This window comes from Magallana gigas, chromosome 3 (assembly GCF_963853765.1).
Source record: "Magallana gigas chromosome 3, xbMagGiga1.1, whole genome shotgun sequence".
In the NCBI taxonomy this organism is placed as follows: Eukaryota; Metazoa; Mollusca; class Bivalvia; order Ostreida; family Ostreidae; genus Magallana; species Magallana gigas.
In genome coordinates this window covers 40,718,359-40,727,136 of record NC_088855.1, presented here as the reverse complement: position 1 = coordinate 40,727,136, position 8,778 = coordinate 40,718,359, and the positions used below count along the sequence as shown (strand labels likewise).

Below are 8,778 nucleotides of genomic sequence, written 5' to 3'. Positions count from 1 at the left end.
AACAACGAAACAAGACAGACTGAAATCCAGCCGCAGATACTTCAGAAATTCCTCGATGATTGTAGACCGTTTTCTTGTGTATGTTATAACATCGCACATGCGCAAACCACACACTGTGGCAGATCGAGCAATGTCGATTATCGCATGGATTTTATAAACGGGGGGTTTTTGTAGGAACGGATACAAACGTTGTTACTTTCTTGGATTTACTATCATTTAGCTACTGTGTTGGTGTCGCCAGGGTTTTCAAGAAGATGCAGACGTTATGCACTCTGTATGAATGACACACGTGTTCGATGTGCATGCGAAGTAAGGCAGCACGTGCACTGTCTGTGCAAAATAATACAGATACCTTGGACATCCTTTCAAAGAATAAATATATTTTGTATTTCATTGATTGTTGTTTTCTTTATTCTTTATTACTACATTTTACCACATGTACAATGTGTAGTTCATGTATTTAGAAGTCCGTGCAACGTGAATGCCTCGATCTGAAAGCAACCTACCGTAACTTTCTCAACCGGTATATATACCGCAGTGGCAGTAGAGGAGCGATCGAAACTAATATGGCGACCAAATGCTTTTATGAATTCATGTCAGCTTTAAGACAGCTATGGCGTTCCATACCGAAGAATTAAACTCGGGTTCTGAATGCCAAAATAGCGAACCCATAATGGCGTCTCGGACGAGAGGTGCACGAGCTTCCAAGAAAAATTCTGCCCAAAAAAAAGCAACAGACAAAAGGTTTGAGGCTTTAAAAAAATTAATGACAAGTTAAACACAATGATGAATTTCATTAGAGAAAGTATACAGACTTTATTTAACAACGTGTTTACAAATGCCGATGAATCTAATGAGGCTCACGACGATTCAGTGCCTATGTGTCGGGTACCGGTGGTGTAGCCAAGCGGAGACCTGTACTCAGGAAAACGAATAACGACGATTCCGAGAGAATTGGTCCTATTATTCCATTAGAGAGCGACGTCCTTATTGAAAGGACAGTTAGTGTGCCTACTTTGGACGATCAGATATCTCTCGCCCCAAATACTAGAGAAGTACGAGAATTATTGGGAGATGACGTGTCTCTCTCTGATGATCTTGAAAGAAATATTCTGTTAGAGTCTGATCAGAATCAGATGAAAATAGACTCCAATAATAATCGTTTTTAGAATTTGCTGAATAAGAACACTGATTCTGATCAAACGAAAACCTCTCTGAATGACATTTTTGGAAATGTTTCTTCTACAGAGGAAGAAAAAGTAGGACTTTGTTTAGACAAAGCACAAGAAGAAGAAATTTTGATGAAATCATGGAGATCATCTGATCTAGAGAAGTTAACAGCTTAGAGAGATGAATACAGACGGTGTTTTCCTGTACACAAAGATTTTGAAGATTTTCTTGAAGTACCAAGCTTGGATGATATTTTAGAACCAATGCTTCGGAAAAAGCATGGAAGCAATGCTAATAAAGGTTGGGGTAAAAATAGAAATTTAGTCACAGAAGCTTTGAAGAGCATTGAAACTTTACCTTATAAAGGACAGATAGCTGCCCGTATGGGTATCATTGCCATAGCATATATGCAACAAGCGCTTGGAACTTTGTTAAACTCTATATTTATTCAAGACGTTGATACAGTACAGTCAATCAAAGATATTTTCTCTATGTCCACAAAAGCTATAGATCAGATGGGCAGAACTGGAGCTCTTCATCATTTGATAAGAAGGAAAGCAGCAGCTCAAGACATTGTTTTGGTTACTTTTAAAGACATTCATAGTAAAATTTTAAGTCTGCCGCTGACAAATGATGGTGTTTTTGGTAAGAAGTTAGAAGAAAAGCTCAAAGAACGAAAAGAACAGAAAAACTCTATCAAAGATTTAATTCCAGAATGGATGAAAGAAATCAAAAAGAAAATTTCCAGACACTACAAGTGAAAATTCAGGAACTTTCAAGAGACCGAAAACAACTGTTGTCCATAATAGGGGACAAACATTTCAAAGATCAAATTTCAGTAGACGATCTTATTATTACAAACAAAGGGATGACAATTCTAGAGCCACTTCAGCGGCCACATCTGTTGACAGAATGAATTCCTTTCGAATCCTAAAGAAGACAAGTAGATGACTGGAATCAAAACAGGTAAACATACTAGCAATGTTTCCCGAGATACCAGTTGGAGGTCGTTTAAAATTTTTCAGGGAAAACTGGAATCAAATTACTCAGGACGAATGGGTCTTGTCAGTAATCAAAGATTAAGGGTACAAACTAGAATTTCTCCAAAAACCTATGTTTATGGGGCTGAAAAAAACTTCAATTGCAACTGCACAAATAGATGTTTTGTTAAAAGAGGTAGAAGAATTATTAAGCAAAAATGCAATAAATATTGTACCACAACAAGAGAAGCTGTCAGGTTTTTACAGTACATTTTTCCTTGTACCAAGGAAATGCGGAAAAATGAGACCCATAATAAATTTGAGACCTCTCAACCGGTATCTCAAGAGGCAACAAAATGGAAGTATAAGTTTCACAAAGTTTTGATGTAGTGAAACCAATGGATTAAGCAATATCAATCGATCTGACAGATGCTTATTTACACATACCAATTTTTCTCAAACACCGAAAATTTTTAAGGTTTTGTGTACAAAATCAGTGTTACCAACATGTTTTGGTCCAACATCGGCACCAAGAGTGTTCACCAAAATAGTATCAGTAGTAGCTGCTTATCTGAGAACACACAATATTCGCCTAGTAGTGTATTTGGACGATTGGTTGGTGGTAAACCAATTCAAAGAAAATTTAATTCAAGATCGAGAGATGTGCTTGAATCTTCTGGTTTCACTAGGTTTCATATCTTGTCTACATCCCTGTCAATCAATTGTTTATCTGGGAGCTTTGTTTCTGTTCAAACAAAAAATAGTACTTCCATCTCAACACAGATTGATAAATTTGGTACACACAATCAAAATGTTAATGAAGGGTCAGAAAACAGCAAGAGATCTTCAATGGTTAGGAATAGTTTCCTCTTGCATAGATCTAATTCCCAATCCTCGTCTTTATATGAGACCAGTACAATTACACCTTTTAAGTTTTTGGAAACCAATTTAATTAGATTTGGAGAAGGTAATTCCTATTACACAACATCTCAAATTACACTTACAGTGGTGGTTAAATACAGCAAACATTTCCCGGGGCAAATCTCTGCAACTGGAAGAAATAGGAATGACCACAAGCTTATCTTTTAAAAAGATTGGTGAGCTAGCGCCATAGCCATCTTAAAATACAGAAGCAGATTTCTAAAACATTGGTTTAAATTCCTGAATCGATTAATTAACAATAAGAAGGCACAGTGGTGTACTGGAATTGTGCTGGAGTGGGGTCTCAATTTAGAATTGTGAATCTAGTGTGGGATTCACATCGGCAATGGCATAGCTCACTGACTGTGCCTTAGTCATTATGTTTCTACTGTAATTTCAATTTCGAGGTTAAAATTTTCAAGAACCATTGGTACTGTTGTGTAGCAACCGTATCTTCTCGGGCCTTTCCGGCATTTCCGGCAAGCTCGGAAAACATATCCGAGGTTGTTTTCCTAGCTTGAAGGAATTTAAGATAAAGCTAGCTATTTATTATAATATTATAATACAATGTATTTAAAATAACTTTGCAATATAAGACCTAAGCTACTGTTACTTTTTGACATTTTCAATAAAACAAAAAACTTCAAGTGAAGATGATAAAACAAAATTTAAATGGTACAGTTTATCTATAGTAATAAAGTATTCCCAGAATCCCCTACTATGGAGTCGAGCATGCGTATTCCAGTGAAAAAGACTAACGTAGTTGCTAGCGCTCGAGAGCGCTAGCAATAACTACAGATGCATTTCTAAGAGGGTATGGGGGTCATCTCAACAATTCGATAGTTCAAGGATTATGGGACAGTTGTTACCAGAAATGGCATATCAACTGTCTAGATATGGAAGCAGTATTTTTGACTTTGAAACACTTTAAAAGACAAATTCAAAACAAAACAGTGTTGATCAGATGCGACAACACAACAGTAGTTCAGTACATAAACAAACAAGGGAGAACAAAATCTCCCCGTCTTTGTTACCAAACTTGGGATCTTTGGAATTGGGCAATATGTCAAAATATCAAATTGAAGGCTGCACATATAGCTGGGAAGTTAAATGTTTAAGCAGATCATTTGAGCAGGGTCAAGATCAGACGAACAGAATGGATGTTGAACAAAGAAGTAGTTCAGACAATTTTTCAAATGTGGGGACATTCATTGATAGACATGTTTGCATCAGTTCAAAATCGTCAAACTCAAATATTTTGTACATGGTATCCCCACAATCAAGCATATGCACTAGATGCTGTGACAATTCCTTGGGAAGAAATGTTTCTCTATGCATATCCTCCAATATGTTTGATCCCCAAAGTCCTTCAACATATCAGACAGTGCAATTGTCAGGTAGTTCTGATAGCTCCATTCTGGTCTAGAACTACTTCAACTTTTAGTAGCTGTACCATTGAAGCTTCCAAATTGCCCACAGTTACTTCAACAACCAAACACAAAAATTTTCCATCCAAATGTAGAAGTACCACAGTTAACTGCATGGCTTCTATCGACAGATGTTTCAAAGAAAAAGACCTTTCTAAAGACACTAGAACCTTACTTGCAGCAAGTTGGAGATCAGGCACCCAAAACGATTATTCTTGCAAATTCAAACAGTTTAATAGCTGGTGTAGTGTAAGGAAAATTGATCCCTATTCTTCATCTTTAGTACAAGTAGCTAGTTTTTTGACAGATCTTTTAAAAGTCTCCAGTATAGAACAATTGCAGGGTATAGATCAATGTTGTCATCAGTTTAACCACCAGTGGGAAAAATTTCAGTAGGTCAACATCCATATATCATTAGACCTTTGAAAGGAGTGTTTAACTCTAGACCGCCTAAAGTTAAGTTAGTTCCTGAGTGGGACTTGCCTTAAGTTTTACAAATGTTACAAAGTGAACCCATTGCTAAGGCATCTTTGAAACATTTGACTTTCAAAACAGTTTTCTTAATAGCAATTACTACTTTCAGGAGATGCAGTGATCTACAACTTCTGAAACTTGGAGAAGGATGGGTCAATTTTCAGAAAAAGGGAGTAACTTTCATTAGACAAGGTTTGGCAAAACAAGATCAACCTTATCATTATGGAACAAAGATATTTGTTCCTGCTTTTCCAGAAAAAAAAATTGTTGGATCCCAAGAGATGCCTTTATTTCTATTTGAAATAAAACTGAGGTTTTTAGAGAAAAACTTAAAGACAGCAACAAGTTATTTTTTAGTTTACTTGAACCACATCAACCAGTATCTTCAGAGACTATATCAAAATGGACTGTTCAGACTGTTCATATGACTTATGAAAATCAGAAAAAATCAAATGTAAAAGGACATAGTACAAGAGCCATAGGACCTTTATGGGCTTTATTTAATGGTGCCTCAGTTAAATCAATTATAGAAGCAGCAGATTGGAGTAAAGAATCTACTATTTGTAAATTTTATTTGAGGGATGTAGATGACTGTGTTCCAGTGAGATTGCTATAGAATCTAATTTATCTTTATGTATATAATGACTGGTAAGTATAACGAACAAAATAAAATTGGAAAATTTGTATTCAAGTTTCAATTTTATGAGTGAGTTATACTTACCAGTCAACTTTCCCACCTCCCACCGAAAGGAACAATTTTAAGGGGGGGAGGTGTTTTATCATGTAGGTTGGGAACGTTTTGTTGCCCGCCAAAATGAACTGATTTAGGCAAGCGTCTGAGAGGTGATCTCAGTCTTTAAAGCGCTTGAATCTTATTCTTTAAAACGCTTGCCCGCGAGTTACGAACGTTTATTCGGGAAAGATATCCTTATATATAATGACTGGTAAGTATAACTCACTCATAAAATTGTAACTTGAATACAAATTTTCCAATTTTGCGTATTGATGTCACTGTATTTAAGACATAGTTTGAAATATTCAACAATTAAAATATTTCAGTCCATAATGCTTCGATCAAACCATCGGAAATGTTAAATACTCTCAAATTTATGTGTAAATACGAGCCAATTTTACAGGATACTAGTAGTGTGTATATTTTACAGATTAATGTGTAAATTTTACAGATTAATGTGTAAGTTTTACACTTTCAAGTTTGAATTTTAAATTTAAAAGTGTGAATCCTACAGATAAAAGTGTAAAATTTATACTTTAAAGTGTGAAATTTACAGTTTAAAGTGTAAAATTTACAGATTAAAGTGTAAAATTTACAGATTAACGTGTGAATTTAAAAGATAAGAGTGTAAAGTTTACAGATTTAAGTGTGAATTTTACACTTTAAAGCGTGAAATTTACACTATAAAGTGTGAATTTTACAGATTAAAGTGTACAATTTACAGATTAAAGTGTGAATATAACAGATTAAAAGTGTAAAATTAAAACTCAAAAGTGTGAATATTACAGATTAAAGTGTGAAATTTACAGATTAAAATATGAATTTTACACTTTAATGTGTGAATTTTACACTTTAAAGTGTGAGTTTTACAGATTAATGTGTAAAATTTACAGATTTAAGTGTGGAAAATAAAAAAAAATGTAAAGTGCACAAGTGGCACTAGTACGCTTCCGTATTTAGTACACCCAGTATATCTAATTAAAATGTTCTACTATCAAGGTTTCAATTTCAAAAGTCTAAAAAGAAGTTAATACGTATTCAACTATGCTATTATTAAAATTAAAAAAAAACCACGATAAGGTATGTTTTCGAGCTGTCACCAGTATATAAAAAGTGTAAATTAAAATTGAGTCAGTTTTACAATGCTGCTGATCGCAACAAAATCAGTACATAAACTATGACTTTTAAAATACTAAATCGAAAGAGTTATACAAGGGATGCTATACGGTTCGTTATCAGCCCTGCAGATCTAGTTTAGGGTATGTATCACTCTTGGAGCCTTATGCGTGGGAATTTTGCTAATAAAGATGTATCAATACAAAAAAGATGTATTAAAGTTCGGTTATGTTAATTATCTTTCAATTTACAGGAGCTTTACAAGAAAGTGCGAAGTATTCTCAACAAACTTACGCCACAGAGATTCAATACACTGGTGAAGCAGGTTTCTGAAATGGAAATTAACACTGAAGAAAGACTTAAAGGTGTTACTGATCTGATATTTGAGAAGGTTAGAGTTTATTGAAAAAATTCATAACAGACTAAAAAAGAACATTTGATGTAAGGTTATCGCAGTCTGAGAGACATTTTGATAAACTTCTATTTTTAATTTTGAAATTCAGTTATGCATCCTTGTAATAAACTTATTATTATATTTGTAGGCTATCAGTGAACCACAATTCAGTTTTGCTTACGCCAGAATGTGCCGTTATTTAGCTATGGTTAGTCTTTGGAATGCATGGCTTTACTGTAGGGGAAGGAAATTATTTTCAAGAAACCCTATGAAATATATGTATAATTTGCTTTACAGATTAAAGTAGCTTCCACTTCCAATCAAAATGAATACGTTAATTTTCGTGCAATATTGTTAACGATGTGTCAGCAAAAGTTCGAAAAAGATTTCGAGGAAAAGATGGAAAAAAGGAGAAAAATGACTGAAGAAACAAAAGTATGTAAGAAAGAATAAAAAAAATTTATCTCAGGTTATACAGAGAAAAATAGGAAACATAGTAATTGTTTTAAAATGCATATATTTTCTCATATTCAGCTTCTTTTGTTGTCTATTAGTGTGTTCTTTGGTATGTGGATCTCAAATCAATATTTTTCTCTCTGATCAAAATAAGATTCTGACGCTTTTCCAGGAAATTAAGGAATCTATCAAAGTGCTTCTGATTTCACGAACCGCTTCTTCTTAGATTATTAAGCCTTTTTTCCCCGTTTAGAAATGATCTTTTTTTGAGTATTATGAAAGGGTCAAATACGGTCGGGGTGATGAAATCCAATAAAGCCCAAAGGGCTTTATGATAGATTTAATCAACCCGACCGCAAGTTTTGAAATAATTAAAAAGAAGTTTTACTGATAAACAACAGATGTAAAAAAAAATATGACATGAACCATGGGCACCTTACAAACAAGTGTGTGCGATTTAGACGATACACGAACCTCAAGTTTTCTTTTCCTGATTAAAGGACATCGCATGTTTTTCAGAATTTTTTAAATAAAATCATTCTTTACTCATTAAAAGTGATGTTTATTATCGTTTTCATAAAATAATCTGCCTAATTCGTTAGTTTGAAAGCGATGGAATTCAAATGTCGCGATATGCGTATTTTCTCCCTCGATCTACCCGCCATTATGTGTGATGTCATATGCGACCTCGAGCGACAAGGTGCTGGTAGTGTCTCAACCGTTCTGTGTGTTTTGATTGAAATTCTCTGTGTCTCGACGGTTTGAGTAGATAAATATATATATTCTTTGCCCTATCATTTCTGAGACAAATATCTACTTCGTCAGACAATCCTAAAGAGGTTGGATCCGTGAAGCTTGAAAAAGAGGCAGAGGAGAGTGGGCAGTAAGTAAAGTTGTTTATTGAAAGAGCGCAATCGAGTAAGTCTTAAAAACATGTATAATGAAAACAACCCGGTCTCGCTTAACAATATGAAACTAGATGCTGTCATTAGACAGTAATACCCGCACCATGTGTTTGCCCCTAAATAACACTGTTTTGTACCAGTTTAATTAAAAATGAAGGCTATACATGCAAACTCCGGTAATACTTTTAAAAATTATAATTTT

At 34.5% G+C, this 8,778-nt stretch overlaps 1 long non-coding RNA gene across 1 annotated transcript; it reads left to right on the top strand.

The window, feature by feature from the left end:
• Positions 1-7,080: 7,080 nt before the first annotated feature.
• On the top strand, positions 7,081-7,650 carry LOC136273963 (uncharacterized). The gene is made up of 3 exons (XR_010712201.1): positions 7,081-7,212; positions 7,364-7,423; positions 7,513-7,650. It is a non-coding gene; the product is annotated as an uncharacterized lncRNA (long non-coding RNA).
• The last annotated feature ends 1,128 nt before the right edge of the window (positions 7,651-8,778 follow it).